This window comes from Podarcis bocagei, assembly GCF_964188305.1.
Source record: "Podarcis bocagei genome assembly, chromosome: 2".
Lineage (NCBI taxonomy): Eukaryota > Metazoa > Chordata > Lepidosauria > Squamata > Lacertidae > Podarcis > Podarcis bocagei.
The window spans coordinates 5,819,534-5,843,296 of NC_138126.1; the positions used below are offsets into that span (position 1 = coordinate 5,819,534).

A 23,763-nucleotide genomic window follows, 5' to 3' on the forward strand; every position below is an offset into this window, starting at 1 on the left:
AGGCACCTTCTGTGGGGTGTTGCAGCTTCCCTTCCCTGTTGCTCCAGCACAGTCCCAGCCCCCTGGCCTCTTTTATCTCCTCCGCCTTGCAAAGAGAGCCAGTATGAAGGTCGATGTGGGAGCAGCAACAGCAGCAGCAGCAGCAGCCGCCACCATCTCGCTTGCCCACGGCTGAATGATGGGGAAGGGCCAGATCCTTGGAGGACCCAGCGCCTTTCTCTTCCTGCTGCTCCTTCTTCAGGGGGACATCTCGGCACCAATGCCGTAAGCTGCTTGCCTGGACATCTTCCCCTTCCCCTTCTCTCCCTATGCTTTCCACAAACTTCTCGAAAGAAAATTCGCTTAATTATATAAATTAGAACCATGGAATTGTAGAGTTGGAAAGGGACCACATTTCTTTTCTATTTGGCACTACTCCCTCTCTTTTTATTAGTTTTTTAACATCCCATTTTCAACAATAATTAAACATACGTTTACATCTTATTCAATGTTTTTGACTTCCATCAGCCCTGTCTGAAAATTTTCCAATCTTAGCGTGCATTTCTTATTTTCCCTATTACATTTCAAACTTATAACCAGTATCTCTATCTTTTTCTACTTTGTAACACTTTGTATATTTCTCCTTACAAAACTTCTTGTAGTCCTACTAGTGTAATTTGTTGATTACAGTTGCTCTTCAAATAATTCATATACTTCTTCCAATCTTCTGTAAATCTCTGGTCCCGCAGGTTTCAAACGCTTCCTGTCATTTTGTCCAATTCTGCATAGTCCATTAATTTTGTCTGCCATTCTTCTTTCGTCGGAATTTCTTCTTGCTTCCATTTCTGGGCTAATAGTACTCTTGCTGTATTTGGTGCTACTCTGCGTGCTATTGCATTTCCGTTATTTTGGAAGGGACATAAAAGTCTCATCTTAAACAAAACAACATGGGTTGTAGCCACCTGCAATGAGCCATAGCCCTCTTCAGCTATCTTAAGCGCTGTCACATGGAAGAAGGAACAGGCTTGTTTTCTCCTGCTCTCGAGGGTAGGACTCGAACCCATGGCTTCAAGTTACAAGGAAGGAGATTCCAACTCAACATTAGGAAGAACTTTCTGACAGCAAGAGCTGCTGGGCAGTGGAATGGTCTCCCTGGGGAACTCTCCTTCCTTGGAGTTTTTTAAGCAGAGATTGGATGGCCATCTGTCATGGAGGCTTTAGATGAGATTCTGTAATGCATGGGGTTGGACTAGAGGACCCTCGGGGTCCCTTCATTTTTTTTTATAGTAATTTTTATTGCATTTTTTCCAATTACAGATAGAACAAAAGAAAGAAAAAGAAAAGATAAGAAAAGAAAAAGAGAAAACCAAACCATTTCAACAACTTATTTCAACTTTCTATCGAACTTCCCCACATCTCCCGCACAGTGCATTCTTAACAATAAATTTATCAGCAAATTATAACCTTGTTTCATGTGTTTCTTTTGTACTTTCAATTGCAATTTAAGTTTAAATCCCTTATTATCCATTTACTCTAAAAGCAAAACATATTATCATTTTTAACCATTTAAACTTTGATTCTTTCAATAGTATTATCCAATTTCTTATATATTCCACTCTCATTGCTGCGGCTAACATTCCAAGTCATGCGGCATCTTATAGTTCATATAACTTATAAAATTTTTGCAAATAGTCCTTGAATTTTTTCCAGTCCTCCTCCATTGCTTCTTCTCCCAAATCTCGGATTCTGGCAGTCATCTCGGCCAACTCCATGTAGTCCATCAATTGCAATTGCCATTCTTCCAGTGTGGGTAAATCTTGGATCTTCCAATATTTGGCAATAAGAATTCTTGCTGCTGTAGTTGCATACATGAAAAAAGTTCTATCCTTCTTTAACACCTTTTGGCCGACAATACCCAAGAGGAAGGCCTCCGGTTTTTTAGGGAAGGTGTACTTAAACACCTTTTTTAACTCGTTGTAGATCATTTCCCAGAAGGCCTTCACTCTTGGGCAAGTCCACCAAAGGTGAAAGAATGTCCCTTCAGCCTCTTTGCACTTCCAGCATTTATTATCAGACAAATGGTATATCTTAGCAAGCTTGAAAGGAAGCTTGCTAAGATATACTTTCTGACAGCAAGAGCTGTTGGGCAGTGGAATGGTCTCCCTGGGGAACTCTCCTTCCTTGGAGGTTTTTAAGCAGAGATTGGATGGCCATCTGTCATGGAGGCTTTAGATGAGATTCTGTAATGCATGGGGTTGGACTAGAGGACCCTCGGGGTCCCATCAAACTCTAATATTAATAATTTATAATAATAATTTATTATTTGTACCCGGCCCGTCTGGCTGGGCTTCCCCAGCCCCTCTGGGCAGCTTCCAACAAAGATTAAAAATATATCTAAGATTCTATGATTCTATGTCCTCATTCCCCTTTCCCCCCAGGCATCACTTGGTGCTGGTACCCTTCGTCCTCCAGGCAGAAACTTCCGAGAAGATCTGTGTCCATGTGACGCAGCTGAACAAGTCAGTAACGGTGAACATCACCCTGGAAAATCTAGCAGAGACTCGCACCAGCCATGTGGTGTCCAAGACAAATCCGTTCCAGTGCATCCCATTCCAGGTGAGTTTTTCTCACTTAAGCATGTTCTCCTTCATGGGGAGCACGGGTTGCGGTGGGGTTAACCAGACACCCCTGTTGCTGGGCAAGTTGGTTGGGTCGGCCCAAAGTGTGATTGGACTCCTCAGGTTGCTTTGGAGAGTTGATGTTGCCTTTGAGTGACAGCCTGGGTTGAATATATTCACTGCTTCCTCTTTTCGCTGCGAGCATCGGATCAGCTGCCCACCCTCCCTAATTTTAGGGTGTTTTAAGCGTTTGACCTTGCTATGCCTGTCATGGGGTCGTCTGCTTTTGGGTCAGGGGCCTGGTAGGAATTTTGTCCATTTGGCTGGTGCCGTTTGGTTTTTGCCTACTGCGTAGCAAATTGTCACAACTTGCAAGGTTGCGGTTAGGCATTGGTTTTAGGAAAAATTGGTTGGTGAAGGGGTATGGATTGGCTGTGCCTGCCCCTCCAGTGCTGTTGCTGCAAGGGTATTCCATTAAAGGAATCCAGGGGCTCACCATGCTTTTGTCCGCACCCCTGTCAAGGGGGCTAGGGCCACGCAAGAGCCCCTGGGAGCATTTGGGGAGAGGTGAGGGTCTGGCACCCAGCTCTGTCTACTCCCCATAAAATGTTTTCCCTTACTGACTTTGCAGGCTCGCGGATGTCAGTTCTGTCCCTGGGCAGGGACAGGTAGTCGTAACCAATGCCTCAGCAACCACTCACATTGTTTGCATTTTAATAAAGTTGTGGCTAAAATTATGCCAAAAACCTTAAACGAAAATTATGGTGTGAAGGGTGAATTTATTTAGGGGTGGCTTGGGGACCTCGACGCGCAACCATTTTGTTTTCTGTTGCTGATCAAGATGTCTGGGCATTTTTCCAAGGAAAAGCAGGATTGTTGTGGTCTCGTAGGAAGCTGCCGTATCCCAAGTCAGAACACTGGCCTGTCCAGCTCAGAACTGACTTGGCAGCACCTCTCCAGGATTTTGGACTCCATCCTAAGGAGGACCATGCCCATCCCCACCTGTGGCCTTTGATCCGAAGCCCTCCAACCTGGTGGCCCTGCTCTTGGTCAACCCAAGGATTACCTATCCCTCCCAAACTAGCTGGGTGTCAAGGCTTCAGGAAAGCTATTCCTCCCTCAGCTGCAGCAAGAGCAGAAAAAACAAGGCAGAGTCTCATATATATATATATCATATATCATTTGATATATTGTTATGTTGAAATTGTATATATATATATACAATTTCAACATAACAATATATCAAAACACATCATATTCATTATGTCCCCCCTTTCCCCCCACTCCCCATCAAACCCCCCTCCCCCCCAGACGTCCTTCAGCTCCTCTCTCTGATTTCTCAGCACATGTTATTCTCTGCATATTATAAAATTATATCAGTTCTTATATTACCTAGCTACCATGTTGTCAATCAATAAATTTGTGTATGTTTATTCAAAACCTGCCAAGGAGTCCAATTCGTTTTGTTGTCTTTTTAAAGACTTTGCATAAAGTTCCCATTCTTCTTTAAAGTCACAGTTGTCCTTGTCTCGCAATTTGGATGTCAACTTCGCCAGTTCTGCATAGTTCATCAATTTCTCTTGCCATTGTTCCTTTGTCGGGGTTTCCTCATTCTTCCATCCTTGTGCTATCAAGACTCTTGCCGCTGTTGTGGCATACATGAATAAATTTGACATTTGTTAAAAAACCACAACCCAGAGGCATTGTAGGACAAGACTTGCCAAAGAAAACAAATGCATAGACTTTTTAAATGAGTTTATTCATTCATAATAGCGAGAGACCAAAGAATGCAACAAGCCCTGACAATGGCGTTGCGCCAACTGGGCTCCTCCTTCTGAGCAACAGCATCTCCCTTTACGGTGGCTGCATGTGGCCAAATGTCTCTGATTCTGTTGTTCCTCCGCTCTTAATCAATGCTATGTTCTGGAAGAAGGGGAAGGGTCAGAAATACTCTCCAGTGACAACGTGTCAGCTCTGCCTCTGTCTCCTCTCTCCCTTCTTCTAATACTTCCCAACTCTCGTTCATCTATCTCTGAACTGTGACCTCCCTCAACCCCCTGCTGTAAATCGATGGTGCAGTCCTCTTCTTCCGCCCACAGCCGCCCCAAGGTGGGCTCGAACAACCAACCTTCTGGCTGGCACCTGGATGCACTAACCCATTGATCTATGCCATGGGTAGGCAAACTAAGGCCCGGGGACCGGATCTGGCCCAATCGCCTTCTAAATCCGTCCCGCGGACGGTCCAGGAATCACTGTGTTTTTCCATGAGTAGAATGTGTCCTTTTATTTAAAATGCATCTCTGGGTTATTTGTGGGGCATAGGAATTCAGCAGATTTCCACCAGCCTTTGGACTGCAACTCCCATTGGAGTTGGGCCGGCGTTCGAAGTTAGCCAGGCTGTTGGCCCCTCATGACCAAATGAAGCCACCTGGGGGCCACAATGGCGCCTGACATCTCCACCAACTGGAGGTGCATGCCTGGGGTGTTGGAATGTTCTAGAAGAAACTTGAAAATGGTCTTGAACAAGTTGCTAGGCAACAGAAAATTTCCCCAGCAACAGGTGTCCTTATTAGGGCATATGATCAACAGGTGTCCTTATTAGGGCATATGATCAACTAAGAGAGCCAGTGTGGTGTAGTGGTTAAGAGCGATAGACACGTAATCTGGGGAACCGGGTTCGCGTCTCCACTCCTCCACATGCAGCTGCTGGGTGACCTTGGGCCAGTCACACTTCTTTGAAGTCTCTCAGCCCCACTCACCTCACAGAGTGTTTGTTGTGGGGGAGGAAGGGAAAGGAGAATGTTAGCCGCTTTGAGACTCCTTAAAAAGGGAGTGAAAGGCGGGATATCAAATCCAAACTCTTCTTCTTCTTCTAAGTCTGGGTCAGTGTAAATGGGTATGTGACTGAGTCAGCATTAGGTCTCTGGCCGGATGGGTAAAAGAGAAAAGGATCATGTTGTTTTATTTGTTTTTGACCGGTGTGAAGTTTTGTAAATAATAAAGGCTCTGAGAAACAGAACCAAATGGTGTGTACGGTGGACGCTCGGGTTGCGAACATGATCCGTGCAACCCGCAGCGTTCGTAACCCACGATTTGGCGCTTCTGTGCATGTGCAAAGCACGATTTGGAAGTAACCAATACCGGTACTTCTGGGTTCGGTGCAGTGCACAACCTGAAATCGCTCAACCCGAAGCGTCTTTAACCTGAGGTATGACTGTATTCCTGTATTCCTGTAATGGGAATTCCACTAAGTAAAAGATGCAGGAAAAGTTTTCTGTAAAAGGAACTCTGCTGCAGAAAGAAAAGAAAACCCATGAGCTCACGCCCCAACATGGGGATCCTTGGATCGTGGCTGACTTCACACACGAGCAACACATCCTGTAGAATTCTATCTGTTATATTTTATCTGTACAATCAGAATGAATTTCAGGAACCAATATGCTTTTTCTGTGCAGCAAGAGCGTGAACAATGTTACTATTACCCACGGGTAGGCAAACTAAGGCCCGGGGGCCGGATCTGGCCCATTCGCCTTCTAAATCCGGCCCACGGACGGTCCGGGAAGCAGCATGTTTTTACATGAGTAGAATGTGTGCTTTTGTTTAAAATGCATCTCTGGGTTATTTGTGGGGCATAGGAGCTTGTTCATTATTATTTTTCGAAATATAGTCCGGCCCCCCACAAGGTCTGAGGGACAGTGGACCGGCCCCCTGCTGAAAAAGGTTGCTGACCCCTGCCCTACCCCACTGCCCTGCTCGCAGTTGTGAAGAATCTTTGTACATTCTGAATGGTCTGTGTCACCATTCAGTAAAAAGAGGTCGGAATAGGCCAATATGTATGTGGACTGTCCCTGGATCGAGTGACTTTTCTTCTCTAATGCTCCTGCCTTCTGCCTTCTCCCTCCTCTTCAAGGTCCCCAGATTGAGTAACTCTCTCGAGGCTTCTGAGGCCACGCTCACCGTGGAGGTGGCAGTGGATTGGAGGGGGATGCTGTTTGTATCCCACGAACGGAAACAGGTGCTGGTCAGGAACCCGGAGAGCCTGGTCTTTGTCCAGACAGACAAGCCCATCTACAAGCCAGGACAGGAAGGTAAGTGAGAGGCTGCAGTCGCAGCAGTGACAGTGGGAGAATCCCCTACAGATCACGCTTCCCTTTTCCAAATACTTTTTATTAAGCGGACCCTTCTTGCTGTGGGAATGTTGAAGAAAGTAGGAGAGGATATATTGATTAAATATTACCCGTCCTGACTAACGCTAGTGAGCAAGCAGCAAAGCACATTCCCTTGCAGATTGTTGGAAGCAAGTTGATGGATTCGTTAGTTAAGCAATCCAGTCTGAATTGCTCCTGGTAAGTTTCCCCTCTTAAAATAATAATAACACGGCAGTCTTCTTTAAAAGTAAGAGTAAGGTTTACAGTGGACACTCGGGTTGCGAACATGATCGGTGTGGGAGGCACGTTCGCAACCCGCAGCATTCGCAACCCGCAGCACCGCGGCTGTGCACGCGCGGGTCACAATTCAGCACTTCTGCACATGCGCAAAGTGCAATATAGTGTTTCTGCGCATGCTTGAGCACTGAAACCTGGAAGAAACCCGTTCCGGTACTTCCGGGTTCGGCATGGTGCGAAACCTGAAAACGCGCAACCTGAAGCGTCTGCAACCCGAGGTATGACTGTACTTACATTCAGTTCACAGCAGTAATCTGAAGGCAGGCTTTATCTTGTGGTTACAGTTACATTTGTAGAGAAAAGAAGTCTCTGAGCTAGGCCTCAGACTCTCTACCTCGTGGCTTCCATCCTTTGTAAAAATGAGCCGTGTGCTGCTGGCTAAGAGCCAGCAGAGAGGAAGATGGCAAAAGAGCCAAAGAGAGGAAGATGGCTGCATGGCGGGCCCTCTTATAGGGTCTGGTAGGGTCACACCCATCTACTTGTTCACACACAGGGGGAGGATGCTCCAGAGCAGGTATGACAGGCAGTCCTCCCTGTCTGAAGCAAGATTCCCCTGTGTGTCTACTCTAGGCAACAGGAAATGTTGTGTTTGACTGCTTCACTTGCCAGGGCATCAGCTGCCAAACATTCCTCTTTTGACCAGAGATTTTCCAGGGGGTTTGAACCGAGTACCATCTCCATGTGCTCTGCTCCTGAGCTGTGACACACAGAGTAGCAGAGTCACATGTAAATCCTTCCCCTCCTTCTTCCTTTCATAGTTCGGTTCCGCATCATGTCTGTGGACGAAGATTTCCGACCCTTGAACGAGACGGTGAGTTTCATCATCACGTGCGCCATGCTGGTCTCTGGAACATTTGGTAAACCTCTTTCGATCCATGCAGACTTTTGGGCCTACAAAGAGGGATGGGACACTTTGCCCTTAAGTTAGTTAAACAAACATGGCACCCCCCCCCCATATCCACCTCTCTGTTTCCGATGTTCAGGCTGCAAGTGCTGATCTTCATAAAGCTCGAAACAGCAACATGCATGCGCACGAGGGGGTGGGGACTAGCAGCTTCTGGGGAACGTCAAGGTTTGGAGAAGTATGTTAAATCTCCTAGAACCGAATCCAAAGGTTGGGATGAGGTGGCTGCTGTTATGGAACATTGCATGTTTGCAGAGGAAGGACTTTCGTAATGCAAGGATGCTTGGGCTTATTTCCATCTTTCCTCTCCACCCATCTCACACGCACCCCTTCTGTAGGGTTCTTGCCAGAACCAGGCCTGGCAGCATCAGGGCTGGAGGGTAGAGATTGCTTGACTAGAACAACAACATACCCCAGGGGGGCATTTTACTCTTCCCCAGTTGGGGAGAGCAAGCCCTTCTCTACTGGACTTGCCCACCTGATTGGAATGTATATGCTTTGAGCTGTGGCCTTTGTTTCTTGTAAGCACCATGCTATTTTTATTGATGAGTTGTTTTATTTGTTGATTGGCAAGGAAAAATGAGTACAAGCAGGAGAATTCCTTTATGCAAAGATCCAGGTTAGGAGCAAGTACTCTTTGATGAGGAAACCCCTGCAGAGATTTAAAATCACAACACAATTCAAGGCGTGGAAATATAAGCTTTAAATATGCCCTTCTAAGTTCCTTCCAAAGTTTTCCACTTCCCCTAGTGTAGAAAAAGGCAACACTTTAAAAATGGTTTACTTACAAACTCTGCAAAGGTCAGGTTCATGTGTTTTTCCATACAGCTTTCAGAAAACATAGACAGTAGGACTTACCTTTTAACGTGCAATGTTTTATTGTGTTTTTATATATGTTGGAAGCCGCCCAGAGTGCCTGGGGCAACCCAGTCAGATGGGCGGGGTACAAATAATAAAATTATTGTTATTATTATTACAGGCTAGTTCCAAAGTGATGAAAATTCCTAAATTGTTTATATAGGAACACAAGGATGGCTTTGTTTTTTAAAAAAAGTAATTCACTGTGAGCTTGGAGCAACCAGCTCAGACCTTTTGACAGGCCGGGATTGACATGGTAGAATGAAGAAAACAATAGGACAAAAAGTCTTCCTCCCAAAGTGAAGTGGAGTGACTTACCTAGGCCTGGCAGGACAGTTTACTCTATGACATTAACCACTTCGTGCATAAATTAGACTTCAGCTGGGTATCCAGCATTATTAACTGGTGAATTATGGTGAAGGAGCTTAGAGATATTGGAAACAAACAAATCAAGGTGGGAGCAGGTTTGTGTGGTGCTGGGAGGGGTAACACCATTCACTGCTGTCTCTGACCCCCCCTCTTTTTTTTACTCCACAGTTTCCATTGGTTTACATCCAGGTAAGTGTCTAATTCCCCGCCTCTACTCCACCACCTCTCATTATCACACCAGAGCAGCTGTTATATTGCCCCACTCAGACCACCTTTCCTAATATCCAGAGGCTGCTTCATTCCATAGCTTCCCCATAAGCTGCTCAGATCCCCTGAGGGTTTTAATTTTGCCATCCTTAACAAGTGTTACGCGCCTAAGTTCATCCCTTCCTGCAACCCCTTTGTGGGGTTCTTCAAAAGAAAAAACCCGGCAGCAGTTTTGGAGGGACCATTAAGTGCGGCTGAAAAGACTATTTGGCCCATGAGGGAAATGGCTAGGACCTTCTCCTGTGCTACATCATCATCATCATCATCATCATCATCATTTGTTTTTTTTAAATATTTCACTCTTCCAAGCAGCCTGTCGACATCCTTGGAGGTCACAGATTGGAACTGAACCCACGCAACTTGGCTAGACAGGACTCTAGCATTCTCCTGCCCAGGCCCTCTTCCCACGGTGGAGTCTACCTCTTTCCGAATCTGGGCGACTTTGCAAAATCATTGCAGGAGATCTTGGGGTCCTTACCAGGCTCTGATGGTGAAGGTGGTTCCGTTAGATTGCGAACCACCTGAAAGGGTCTCCTGCTGCTGTTTCCTGCGGATGCATTAACACCCCATAACAGATTTATGAGACTAAAACATGGAACTATAATCTCTGGGGTGTAACCATGATGGATATTGTTAGTGCTTTTGAAGGGACTGTTTTAACGTGTATTTTAAATTATGTGTGGCTTTTGGAATTGATTTTATACTTTTAAAATTGATTTTGTACTTGCAAACTGCTTAGAAGACATTAGAAGTGCATCTTTTCCTGCCCACTTTCCCCTCTCCTGGGGAATTAACTAGTTTTCGTGGTTCCTCAAATAGACCTCAGTCTGTTTTGCCATCCTTGGTTAGCAATGCCCCCACCTCCTTAAGAGTGTTCAAACATCCATCCAGATACCAATAGCCCAGGAAGCCTTTGCAGGAGCCACAGGTTTTCTTAACCACTGATTGTCAGTATGCCTTTCAACCAATGTCAGCAACTGGGCTCAATAACTGGTTCTGCCCTGAGACCTTCCAACCCTGGAAAACAGGTCCCAGCGCACGGGACCCACAACTGTGCATTGTGAGCACCAGACTCAGGCAGAGTATAAATAACGTGGAAGCTTGCTGTGAAGCATAACTCCTTTTATTTCTAATAAGGTAAAGGTGAAGGGACCCCTAACCATCAGGTCCAGTCGTGGCCGACTCTGGGGTTGCGACGCTCATCTTGCTTTATTGGCCGAGGGAGCCGGCGTACAGCTTCCGGGTCATGTGGCCAGCATGACTAAGCCACTCCTGGCGAACCAGAGCAGTGCATGGAAATGCCATTTACCTTCCCGCTGGAGTGGTACCTATTTATCTACTTGCACTTTGACGTGCTTTCAAACTGCTAGGTTGGCAGGAGCAGGGACCGAGCAACGGGAGATCACCCCGTCGCGGGGATTCGAACCGCCGACCTTCTGATTGGCAAGCCCTAGGCTCTGTGTTTAACCCACAGTGCCACCCGTATCCCTTTATTTCTAATAGCTACTACAAACTAACAAACTACTGGCTTGCCTAAGTGTTACATCTCCCACTCAGCCATCTGGTCACTACGTAGACAAGACTCTCTCCACACACAGAGTCAGGCAGTCAGCCAGGAGCGGAAGAGGAGAAGAGCAGTTTCCGCCCCCTCCTTTCTCAAAACATCAGATCAGGAGATTCTGTCAGTGGGAGGGGTGAAAATATCAACACTGATATGGCTCAGCATGGTCCCATTTTGGGGCAGCTGCAGCTTAGACCCCGTCCCAGCTTTCAACCTGAGCGGTGTCATGCGTGGAGAGTCTGCCTCCCCCTTTGGTAACTTCACAGATAAGAATTAAAGAGTGCTTTATATTTTATAGTCCTTTTTATTCAGGCATCAGGTTGTAAGCCAAAATCCACATCCCTCCCCAAGGAGAGCAGTTGGCTCCTCTAAATCTCCTCCCTTCTGTCCTCCGCTATAGGCTCCAACAGGAAGTTCCTCCTCCTCCTCTCTGCATCCTTTGTTCTCAAATATGTTTGGATCTCCTAGCTTGTGGGGAGGGAGGTGTTGGAAAAACACCTGGGCATGGCTGCCAACTTCCCAAGTCTTTGGGGCGTCTCTCCAGTGGTCCTCTCTGGCTATAAATCTCCTTCAGTCCAGAGAGACCGGTGATAGGTGACCCTCCTCTCCTGAAAAGAGCACATCAGTCTTCTGGCATATCATAGCAGAAGAAAGACTCAGTTTGTAGTTCTAAACTAATTTATTTACAGTTGATATACAGAGACTCCATCAGTATGTCTGTGCTCTCTGAACACCAGTACAAAACTGCAACACACACAGAAGTGAAACTAAACTTCCAACAGTACTCAGAAGGAAGAGATAATACAGACTTCCTTTCTCACGCTCTCTCAGACACTCACGTGATGTATACAATCATAGTACCACTCGCTGGAGCAGCTTGGATCGATAAAAATCCCAACAGGAGGGTCCCCCACACTCTCTAATGACATCTCTGCTATCTGTCCCCTCCCTTCTGTTTCTCTAGTCGTTATCTCATAGCTAGATAACTCCTGCCAAAGCTGCTCACTATTTCTCCCTGCTTCTGAGCTCGCTGGAAACAAGGGTGGGTGTGTGAATCTTCCCGCTCCAGATCCTCTTCTGAGGAAAGCTGATCTGCCTGCGAATGCACTCCCCCATACTCTGCTTCAGACCATTCCCTGACAAACGGCTTCTTCCGTGATCCCCCTCTTCTCTTGTGGCTCCCAGGACCCCAAGAGGAACCGCTTGCTGCAGTGGACCAACGTGGAGCAGACAATGGGCCTGATCCAGCTCTCTTTTCCACTTTCCTCTGAGCCCCCGCAAGGCACCTACAAAGTGGTGGTGCAAAAAGCCTCCGGGAACAAGGCGGAACGTCTCTTTGAGGTGAAGGAATACGGTGAGGAAGGAAGGAGAGGAATCGCTTGGTCTGGGGAACGTGGTGTCAAGGACAGCATGTGGAAGGGGGTATTTTCTTGCACACTGGCAGCGCCACTCAGGAATTCTGATAGAAACTGACAGATCAGTGCAGTTTTGAAACCAGCGGAAGAAATCTTTGGAAAGATTTGGCCTGCATTGTGCCCAGTTGGATTGAAACATAGACAGAAGCCTGCAAAAGGATCATGCAAAATTGGGTTCTTAGATAGCTCGAGAGGCGTGCAAATGCATAGTGAACAGCTTCCCAAAATATCTGGCCCTATGGCCAGGTTCAGCGAACTGGTCCTGCTACTGGAAGCAAGTGCACCAGGGCTTTCTTCCGCCCTGCCTCCCCATGCCCCGCAAACAGTGGCGTAGCATGAGTTGCCAGTGCCCAGGGCTGCACAGAGGGAAATGGAAGGAGTATGCATGCACATTCATCTGCCTAACAGCCAGGAGATCGCAGCCACAAAAACATGAAGAGTTGTTCCGTTGTCTGGAGAGGTCACTTCCTGGTTCACATGGGTGGCTGGGTATGGGAGAGTTGCCTGTGTGAGTAGGGCGGATCTTGGGGGCTGGAGACAGGAACAGGTCTTGCTCTGTGCCAGCGGCGTAGCGTGAGTTGTCAGCACCCGGGGCAATGCAAGTAATTTGCGCCCCCTAACCCGGGGCAAGGCAAGTAATTTGCGCCCCCCCAACCCCTAACCTGCGAGTTGCCGCTGGCGCTGCCGCGCAAACAACGCTGCTTGCCCAGAGGAGGATGGAGGCAGAAGCAGCCGCCGCCTGTGGCTGGGCCGAGGGGATGGCGGCGGCGGCAGGGTGCGGAGGCTGCCCGTGCCCGGCCAGGCGTCGGTGGCGGCGTCGGCGCTGCTGCAGCGGCTGCTCCTCCTGCGAGCAGTGAGCGGAGCGCAGCCACAGCGACGGCGGGGGGCGCGCGCGCTAGGGCGCAAGGCTGGCGGTGGCGGCGGGGAGCCCGGCGGAGGAAGGAACTTGTCCCTTCCCTCTGGACTCGCGCCCCCCCAGATGTTGCGCCCGGTGCGGTCGGCACCCTTGGCACCCCCCACGCTACGCCACTGCTCTGTGCTGGATCCAAAACTTAGTTTGGGGCACATGCGCCAGCTCCTAGGGACTGAGGCACTTTCGTCGTCCCCCCCCAAAATGTGTGGGGTTTTTTGAGGGGGGCGAACTCCCTCAGTGTTCAGAGGGTGTTTGGCTCTGCCCCTGGCTCCTTGTGAGATCACCCGCTTGATGTCAGAATGTCGCGTTGGGCCCCCCAATCTTGAGAAGATTGCACCTCTGATTTTGGGGCTTCCCTGGAAACCTAATGGGGAAAAAAAATCTGTTGTGGGGTGTTAATGCTGCACGCATTTGCCTCCTTTCTGTGCTCAGGCTGATTATGTTGTTTTTCATCCCCGTGTTCCTTTCCTTCTTACAGTGCTGCCCAAGTTCAAAGTTTTGGTGAAGGCACCCAAGGAGATAACATTTTTGGCTGAGGAACTCGAAGTGACCGTCTGTGGCCTGTAAGTGAAAGCAGCCTGGGCTTCTCTCCCAGAGATGTGGGACCACGTGAATTGAGAACTTGGGTGATGTTGCTAGCACCAGCTAACCTCTCCTCCAATCCCCTTCACCAGCCTTGGCCGCACCACCCTAGCTCCGATGGAATGATTGCCATGTTGTTGTTGTTGTTTAGTTGTTTAGTCATGTCCGACTCTTCGTGACCCCATGGACCAGAGCACGCCAGGCACTCCTGTCTTCCACTGCCTCCCGCAGTTTGGTCAGACTCATGTTTGTAGCTTCAAGGACACTGTCCAACCATCTCGTCCTCTGTCGTCCCCTTCTCCTTGTGCCCTCAGTTTTTCCCAACATCAGGGTCTTTTCCAGGGAGTCTTCTCTTCTCATGAGGTGGCCAAAGTATTGGAGCCTCAGCTTCACGATCTGTCCTTCCAGTGAGCACTCAGGGCTGATTTCCTTAAGAATGGATACGTTTGATCTTCTTGCAGTCCATGGGACTCTCAAGAGTCTCCTCCAGCACCATAATTCAAAAGCATCAATTCTTCGGCGATCAGCCTTCTTTATGGTCCAGCTCTCACTTCCATACATCACTATTGGGAAAACCATGGCTTTAACTATACAGGCCTTTGTTGGCAAGGTGATGTCTCTGCTTTTTAAGATGCTGTCTAGGTTTGCCATCGCCTTTCTCCCAAGGAGCAGTCGTCTTTTAATTTCGTGACTGCTGTCACCATCTGCAGTGATCATGGAGCCCAAGAAAGTAAAATCTCTCACTGCCTCCATTTCTTCCCCTTCTATTTGCCAGGAGGTGATGGGACCAGTGGCCATGATCTTTGTTTTTTTGGTTGCCATAGTTGCACTGAATTCCTCACAATGCTGGGCCGCTTATGCCGGGCTTATTTCACCCAGAACTCCCTTGAACTCCATTCCAGAACCTCTCACCATTGCCACCATAAGAGAACCTTGGTTTCCAGACATTTTGGAAGTCAAATGGACTTCCAGAACAGATTGCGTTTGACTTCCAAGGTACCACTGTATATTGATGTCATCTTTCAAGCGATGCTGTGGCTGTTTCCTGACTACAGGTACACGTACGGGAAGCCTGTCGCTGGGCAGGTGAAGGTCCGTGTTTGCCGGAAATATAATGAACACAGAGGCTGGCATGTTTATTCCAGTTCCGGAGGGGGCTGTCACAGAGAAGCGTCAGAAGGAATATGTGAAGAGTTCAGTGGAGAGGTGAGACCCAAAGCGGACGCTGAAAATGAAGTTTAAAATACTTTTGGGGAGTTGGCCTTCCCGGGTGACCTGTTTTAATTGGGCATTCATCCTGATTTACTCAAGGGGAGTCCCAAGGCTCTGGGAGAAACCCCGGAATGGCATTCAGCAGAAGAAGAGGGAAATATAATTCCATCAGACAAGCTAAAATGATTGAAATGGTGGATATGGCTGCAGGAATATATATTTGCTCATTTTGTTGGTGCCTGTTGTTCCTCACTGAAGTCTCTTCAAAAACCTGAAGAACATTTGATCCCTTTGTCCAGAAAGTATCTGGGGGGCCTACATGCCCATCTGGGGGGATTTAAAAAAAAAAAAAGCAAATGTCCTAGTTTTGGGGGGGGGGGTTAAATTTTGTTAAATTTTTTCGTGTATTTTTTCGTGTACTGGCAGCTCTGGCTCTGGTTTTCGATCTGCTGTGGGCTGCTTGGTGATGTCAGATAACTGGGGGGAGAGCGAGTGATCATCAACTTTTTTGGCGATTGCCCAAGGAAAGCTCAACAAATGTCCAGATTTTTCCTCTTGAAATATTACTCGCCTTGTATAAACGGACAGATATAAATGAATGAGTGTGCCTAGATCAGTGGCTATTGTGTGAACCTGACTGGCTTGACCTCAAACACCTTGTTTTGTGTAATGAAACAATTCTCATTGGTAGCTGCTACAACTCTCTGTCTTCCGGTTCAGGCAAATGGGCATGGCTGCCTCTCTCAGGTGGTGAAAACCAAGATTTTTCATCTGAAGCGGGAGGGATATGAGATGAACCTAAAGGTGGAAGGCAAGATCGAAGAGGAAGGCACAGGTATTTTATTTTATTTATTAAATTTATCTCCCACCAGTCCTCCAAAGGAGCCCAGCATGTCAGTTTTAAAGCCATTCAGCTAAGAAAAATCTTCTGGAAACGTTTCAAAACTCCTAAAAGCAATCACCCTGTTATGTACTGAGTGGAATGGGATCCAAAAGGCAGCAGTCTGATTGGCCCTAGAACAATAGGATTCAGAATGTAGCAGTCTGATTGGTCCTAGAACAATAGGATTCAGAATGTAGCAGTCTGATTGGTCCTAGAACAATAGGATTCAGAATGCAGCAGTCTGATTGGTCCTAGAACAATAGGGTCCAGAATGCAGCAGTCTGATTGGTCCTAGAACAATAGGGTCCAGAATGCAGCAGTCTGATTGGTCCTAGAACAATAGGGTCCAGAATGCAGCAGTCTGATTGGTCCACAGGAGCCATCCAATCCAGCTCCAGGTGGAAGTGAATCCGCAACCTGATTGGCCTACAGGTGAATCCCGGAATTAGCCAATCACGTGGGGCCCATTGTGTAAACAATGTATATAAAGCAGACATTCTGGGGGAACTTCCATTCCTCCTCACCACTATGAGCTGAATAAAGAGCATGAAATCCAGTCTTGATTCAGAGTATATTTCACACCCGCTCTGAAAACCTAACAGTTTCAGGGGCAGGTTTTTCAGCCGACAAATGCTTAGGACAAACAGGGTTGGTCTTGCAATGTCTCCTATAAGTAGTGCTTTTTTCCGGGGGGATGCAGGGGGACGCGTACCCCTAAACATTTTGGGTTGCCCTGACCGACCGATGGACCAACCGACATGCCAGCTGTCTTCGCAGTAGCAGGGCAGACTGGAGCTCTGTCATTCTCTCTGCTGGTGCCCAGGCAAGGGAGTCTGGGGCGGCCATGGTGTATGGGTTCTGAAGGCAAAAGAAGGACTGGATCCTGATTAATTCTATAGACACGAGGCTTGACCAGCAAGACTCTGGGAGCAAGTGCGATAGCCACTCCCTGGCCCAGGCCGTTTTTATTAACAAAAGAACTTTAACACAGCATTTGTAATAACCAATCAGCTTTCCTCTGAGCATTTCAAAAAATCCCCATGTGGGAAGAAAGTCAGATCAGAGGAAGCTGAAAAGGAAAACAGGAAGACACAATGAGAGGTAAAGGAGGTGCTGTGGGATTGGTGGAAGTCAATGTTTGTTTTTCTTTTTAGTGTTTATATTATTAACTTGTAAGATATGGAATTCTTTTTTTGAATGTCAGTTTTTGTGTTTTGTGTATTGTTATTTTTTGATATTGTTTTGTGTTGTTGTGTGGAAAATACTAATAAAATTTATAATAACAATAAGAAAATAAAAATACTAAATCATAAAAAACAGATCAGAGGAAGCTTCTTAACTACAAATAACTACTTGAGCATGCATACATATTTAGGCTAAATAAAACAGGAACCAAGGAGGAATGCATTTAGCAAACCCCAGAGGTCATAAACAGGCAGTAAACAGGAAAGACAGGCATTTTTATCACCTGCATGTGAACTCTGTTTCCTGACCCTAAGATTAACAAAAGTTACATCAAAGCTACCTCCTATCTTTATGTACTCAGGATGCCTGGTGAAGCAACCAGTCTGTGTACGTCACTGTCAGGCATAGAGAAAATGGGGCAGAGATGTAGAGGCTTGGATTGATCAGAAATCATGTCACATGACTCAAACCCAGTCAAAACAATGGCTGACACAATGGCTTGCTTCATTTTTTCATAATTCCTCATAGCAACCCCACGTGAGCACCACAGCAGTGGAGGCAACGCTACTGCTCCTCCTCCTCTTCCTCCTCTTGCCGGGCTAGTGCCAGCCGGCGAGTGCTTGCCCCTCCTTGCTCAAGCAACCCTGGCATTGCTGGGGGCCTTCCCGTCCTCTCAGCGCCACCGCTGCCGCCTCGAGTCCCTCGTCCAGGGGTTGGGGGCAGGAAGGGGGCGAGGGGGAGCAGCCAAAATGAAAATACTCCTAAACATTTTTTTAAGGAAAAAAAAGCACTGGCTATAAGTTACTAATGAAGGAGACTGATACACCTCCCTAGGAAGACACACAGAATGGCATGTAGTCAAAATCCCAACAGGTAATGCAAACCATGAAGTGTCACAGCCTAGAAGGGTGAAAGTGCAAAGATACAGCGCATCTCCAAAAAGGATAACAAAGTTTTATCTCCTATACGGATACTGTCAGAGCTGCCCTAGGTCCCAGCTCATGTACTTTTAGGCACAGGTATGTGTGAACCAAGGAAGGACCAAGGTCCAGGGGCTTATTATGGTCCCTGGCCTCTCCCATTGAAAGGATCAGGCTCCTGCCACTATGGGTAGACAATGCTACTGGCCAAAAGGGAGAAATTGTCTAGCCTGACAAAAGAAGGGCAGCATTTTAAGCAAAGCAGAAGCCGGCAATGGAGCTTGTGAGGGCAGACAGGAGGGACAGAACATTCCCTCGCTTACCCACCTTCCTTTTTTCCCCCTTTTACTTTTTTATTGATTTGTTAACAAAATGAGTGCAAACATAAGAAAAAGAAAGAAAACTAAGAATTGGTAACGCAAACCATGAAGCGTCACAGCCTAGAAGGGTGAAATGCAAAGATACAGCACATCTCCAAAAAAGGATAACAAAGTTTTATCTCCTATACGGATACCCTTTACAATAATAAAGATTTATAAAAATAAAAGTATTCTCCACCTGTGAGTCCCATCTTTATTGAGAATAAAGGTTCCATATAGATCAGACATTTGCATATGCAAACGGCACCAACCATGTGCCTCAATATTTGTATAAGAATATTTGCATAAGAAAATCATGCCACATATCGAAAAGAAATTCAGAAAGAAATTATTGATTCAAGCTCTGCCCTTTGGGTACTTTTTCAAGATGGGCAATTTGTGAAACCCTTGAACACCAGAAATCCCAAATATTAAGATTAAGGATATTCTCGGATTTGGCAACACAGCCCTGAGCTGCTCTTAAGAGATGAGAAATAAGTTATTTACTTTTCAAATCCCATTCTGTTTCCATATAGGTTCAAAATTGCCAGGTGGAAAGATAGAGTAGCAGTTTGTTTGTTTGTTTGTTTACCAAAGAGATCTCAGCAAATGCCTTATTCCACAATTCAGCCACCTCTGAGCAGTCCCACCATGTGTGCTTATATGTACCTACCTCTCTTTGACTATTTGGCAGGGGTGGAATTGACAGGCACGGCTTCCACCATGATCATTACGACTCTCAGCACAATCACCTTTGAGAATGTGGACTCTTACTACAAGCCTGGGATCCCCTTTACTGGGCAGGTAAGGCAGGCTGAGAGATCCCCACTGCGCACGACCCCACAGCTGAATGTTTGTTTTAAAGACAAATGTTCCCTGTACGCACTGGAACAGGAGGATGGATGGGCCAGGGTGGTTAGCAATTCAGCCCCCACCCCTCATCTCCAGTTCCGACCTCTGAGGTGCCACCTCTGGAATCCTGGTGCAATTTGTGTGTCCTCAACCTTCATCTCCATCCTCACCCACCTGAACTTATAGAACTCCCCCTACAGACAGCCATCTCCCTCAGAGGCGGAGCAAGGTGGGTGTGGCCCCCCGGGTGTCATTCCCGAGGGTGGTGACATCACTGTGCCACCCCCCTGGGATGCTCAGCGCGGGTGGCACACCCCTGGGACACGCACTCCCCAGGATGCTCGGTGCGGGTGGCAGCACAGTGCACCTTCTGGGATGCTTGCCTCGTCCCCCTGGGATGCTCACCCTGTCCCCGGGACGTTCACCTCACCCCTGTGGGCGGCTAGCCCCGCCCCCAGGTGCACACCACTCTGGGCGCCGGAACAGCTAGCTCCACCACTCATCTCCCTCCCAATTCATATGGGCTACTGCTAAAATGAGGCTGCATTTTAAGCTGTATTTTAAGCCGTATTTTAATTAACTGTTTGTTTGTTGTTGTATTTTTTTCTGTTATGTTTTATTGAAATTCATATTTGGTGTTAGCTGCTCTGAGCCCGGCCCTGGCCAGGGCGGGCGGGGTATAAATAAAATTTTATACAGTCATACCTCTTCTTGGGACGCGGGTGGCACTGTGGGTTAAACCACAGAGCCTAGGACTTGCCAATCAGAAGGTCGGCGGTTCAAATCCCCGCGACGAGGTGAGCTCCCGTTGCTCAGTCCCTGCTCCTGCTAACCTAGCAGTTTGAAAGCACGTCAAAGTGCAAGTAGATAAATAGATACCGCTTCAGCGGGAAGGTAAACGGCGTTTCCGTGCGCTGCTCTGGTTCGCCAGAAGCGGCTTAGTCATGCTGGCCACATGACCCGGAAGCCATACTCTGGCTCCCTCGGCCAATAAAGCGAGATGAGCGCCGCAATCCCAGAGTCGGTCACGACTGGACCTAATGGTCAGCGGTCCCTTTACCTTTACCTTACCTCTTCTTACATTCGGTTCAGGTTATGTCTTTTCAGGTTGCGCCCCATAGCAACCCAGAAGTACTGGAAAGGGTTACTCCCGCGTTTCGCTGTTAGCGCATGCGCAGGCGCTCAAAATTACATCATGCGCATGCGCGGAAGCGGAGAAGCACAACCCGTGCACGTGCAGACGCGGGTTGCGTTCTGCTCATGTTGCGAATGGGGCTCTGGAACGGATCCTGTTCGCAACCAGAGGTACCACTGTAATCATCATCATCATCATCATCATCATCATCATCATCATCAGACCAAACTGCTATATGTATTGTTTTTGCCCTGCTAGGTGAAGCTTTTGGATGCTGCCAAAGTGCCAATTGCCAATGAAACAATTCAGATTAGGGTACATCTAACTGGAACCAGCACCAAGTACGTAACTGATGACCAGGGACGAGCCCGTTTTTCCATAGACACTGATAACTTCACAGCTCCTGAACTCAGGATCCAGGTGAGCGTTCAAGGGGATTGAGAACTAAATAAGGCAGATTTATTCTTCGCAAGCACAAAACACGGGAATATCATAGAATCGTAAGAGTCTTAAAGTTGGAAAGGGACCTGCAGGGGTCATCTAGTCCAACCCCCTGCAATGCAGGAATCTCAGCTAAAGCATCCATGACAGATGGCCGCCCAACCTCTCCAATATCAATTGGATCGGTTGAATTTTTAAAAAATGCTTTGAGATTCAGTTTCCTGTGGCTCCTACTTTTTTCTTTTCTCTTTCTCCTTCATCACCTTTTCTGGGTTTGTCATTTCCTGTTAATTTCATTTCCATTTCTGAATCCAGGAAATGTATTGGGACTAGAAAAAGACCCCCAAGGGCTGGGACTGTGTATGTGATGGCAGAAATGGCTGTTGGGTTGATACGTCTGACTCTTATTGTCTCCTAAAGGTGTGTGTTGGTTTCTGGGCATGCAAATAGGTCTGAGATGAATCTCGAGCTGGTGTAATATCACAAAGTTGATCTCATAGTCCCCAAGGCACCAATGATTCCCTAATACAGGGACAACAAGGATTTATTTTCTCCAGTCCCTGAGCACCCGCCATTTTCCTCTTTCTTTCTGTTTGCCAGGCAACTTATAAATCGAACTCTGCGTGTGAACAAGGCTGGATCAGTCCCCAACACCAGGGCACATCTCATTCAGCGGGGCGTTTTTACTCACCAAGCCAAAGCTACCTCCACATTGAGCGTGTTCCTGGGACCTTAAGCTGTGGTCAGACTCAGACGCTCCGGGTCCATTATATTCTGAATTCAGCTGTCGTAAAAGAGCAGGAGATAGTCTTTTTCTATTTGGTAAGCCTGGACAGAGTAGGCTTTCTTTGGTAGGGAATTGGGAGTGGGCCTTCTCAGTGGCTGCTCCCAACGTTTGGAACCCTATTTAGGGAAGTTTTTAATGTCTGATGTTTTATCGTATTTTTAATATTCTGTTGGAAGTCACCCAGAGTGGCTGGGGAAACCCAGCCAGTTGGGCGGGGTATCATCATCATCATCATCATCATCAGGGGACTGCCATTGGAACAGGGCAGGGAGGCCGGGAGGCCGCAGGGATACAGAGAACTTCCAAAACTCCTGAGGAGCAGTTCCTCCTTCAGCGGTGGGAAAAACCACACCTCCAGTGGAGAACAAGGGGAAGGGGCCAGCCAAGCGAGGAAAGGGCTCGAGGGTGCTGCTGAGAGCCCCAGCGCCTCACCTAGCCAGGCTGGTCAGGAGGGACGCATGCCACTTCCATCGCCCAGCTTGCGCAGAGGGGTGAAACACAAAGAGGGGTGGTGGTGGCTTGGGGTGCCGAAGTTCTTATGCTGGGGGAGAAGCCAGAAGGGGCCACTCCTGGATTCTGCAAGTGACTAAGACGGACATGAACTTTGTGGTTCTGCATTGTAAATAGTTTGCACAATAAAACCTGTAAAAGACAGGTCAGAGTCCTGCCTGGTTACTCACGAGCAACCACCACCCGCACCTGACAGTTATTATTATTATTACTCTTCATAGAGAAGTTAGACTGGCTCCCTTGTCGTCCGTCTGCCAGCTGTTTTATTCTGACAGGCCTTTGTGAACTGACTGGTTTTTGATTTTTTTAAGGAAAGGACTTTGAATAGTGCTCATTCAAATCCATTTTCAGCTGCCAAACTGTTTGATTTCTAATTGCAAAGATAGGCTCAAGCGTAATGGCAATTCATGTTGTACTACCAGGAGAGAGATTGTTTCTGGAAGCTACTGGCTCCCTGTGTGTAAGAACGGCTGACATATCAGTGTAACCAGATGTTTGCCTCCTCCATTCTCCTCCAGCTTATAGGCAACTGGGTGGCCACAGTGAGAGTAGGATGCTGAGATAGATGGACCATTGGCCTGATCTAGCAGGCTGTTGTGTTCTTATACTTTTATCAGGCGTTTTCCGCCTTCCATGCAGGTGATGGCTAAGGGGGACATTGTGCGATCAGGGACCCATGTTCTGCCTGTGGAGAACAGAGAAGGTAAGTGGCACTCTATTCCCATTTCCTCCATTCTTGGGGACCTTTCAAATTTTAAATAAACCAAGGTGATAACGTAAACCAGGGGTCAGCAAACTATTTCAGCAGCGGGCTGGTCCACTGTCCGTCAGACCTTGTGGGGGGCCGGACTATATTTTGGAAAAAAAAATGAACAAGTTCCTATGCCCCATAAATAACCCAGAGATGCATTTTAAATAAAAGCACCCATTCTGCTCATGTAAAAATACTAGGCAGGCCCCACAAATAACCCAGAGATGCATTTTAATAAAAGCACACATTCTACTCATGTAAAAACACGCTGATTCCTGGACCGTCCACGGGCCAGATTTAGAAGGTGATTGGGCCAGATCCGGCCCCTGGGCCTTAGTTTGCCTACCCATGATGTAAACCCACACCTTAGTACAGTGCCACCACATATGCTTCCATGTGCCCTTGCGGTTCTTGCATGACATGTTTCAGAGTTTCCTCAATTTTATACTCATAGACAATATAATTTTACACTCATGAATTGTAATCGTTCTCTTCCTCCCTCTCTTCCTCCTTGGGAATTTTGTGTCAGTGCGCTATGCCAGTCATTTGGGGTTCCCTTTTCAGTCAGCAGTGTCACTCAGAAAGTCTCCCAGAATAATCTTCCTCAGTTCAGCTCACCTGTGGGAATAAACACATTCCAGGTCTGCTTTAAGTGTTGATGGAAGAATTAACATTACAACTTATACAACTGCTGGCCTAAGGAAAATACAGTAAAACTATGTACAGTGGTACCCCGGGTTACATACGCTTCAGGTTACATATGCTTCAGGTTATTGACTCCGCTAACCCAGAAATAGTGCTTCAGGTTAAGAATTTT

At 47.2% G+C, this 23,763-nt stretch overlaps 1 pseudogene across 1 annotated transcript in view; it reads left to right on the forward strand.

The window, feature by feature from the left end:
- The first annotated feature begins 147 nt into the window (after positions 1 to 147).
- The window catches only part of LOC308578793 (alpha-2-macroglobulin-like), a 56,732-nt pseudogene continuing 33,116 nt past the window's right edge, over positions 148 to 23,763 (forward strand). Inside the window, exons 1-14 of the transcript XR_014013399.1 lie at positions 148 to 264; positions 2,418 to 2,595; positions 6,508 to 6,685; positions 7,801 to 7,853; positions 9,342 to 9,362; positions 12,187 to 12,355; positions 13,808 to 13,892; positions 14,967 to 15,117; positions 15,844 to 15,958; positions 19,165 to 19,274; positions 20,716 to 20,877; positions 21,499 to 21,720; positions 22,835 to 22,898; positions 23,511 to 23,587. The product of XR_014013399.1 is annotated as an alpha-2-macroglobulin-like (transcript). The remainder of the gene's footprint in view (positions 265 to 2,417; positions 2,596 to 6,507; positions 6,686 to 7,800; positions 7,854 to 9,341; positions 9,363 to 12,186; positions 12,356 to 13,807; positions 13,893 to 14,966; positions 15,118 to 15,843; positions 15,959 to 19,164; positions 19,275 to 20,715; positions 20,878 to 21,498; positions 21,721 to 22,834; positions 22,899 to 23,510; positions 23,588 to 23,763) is intronic.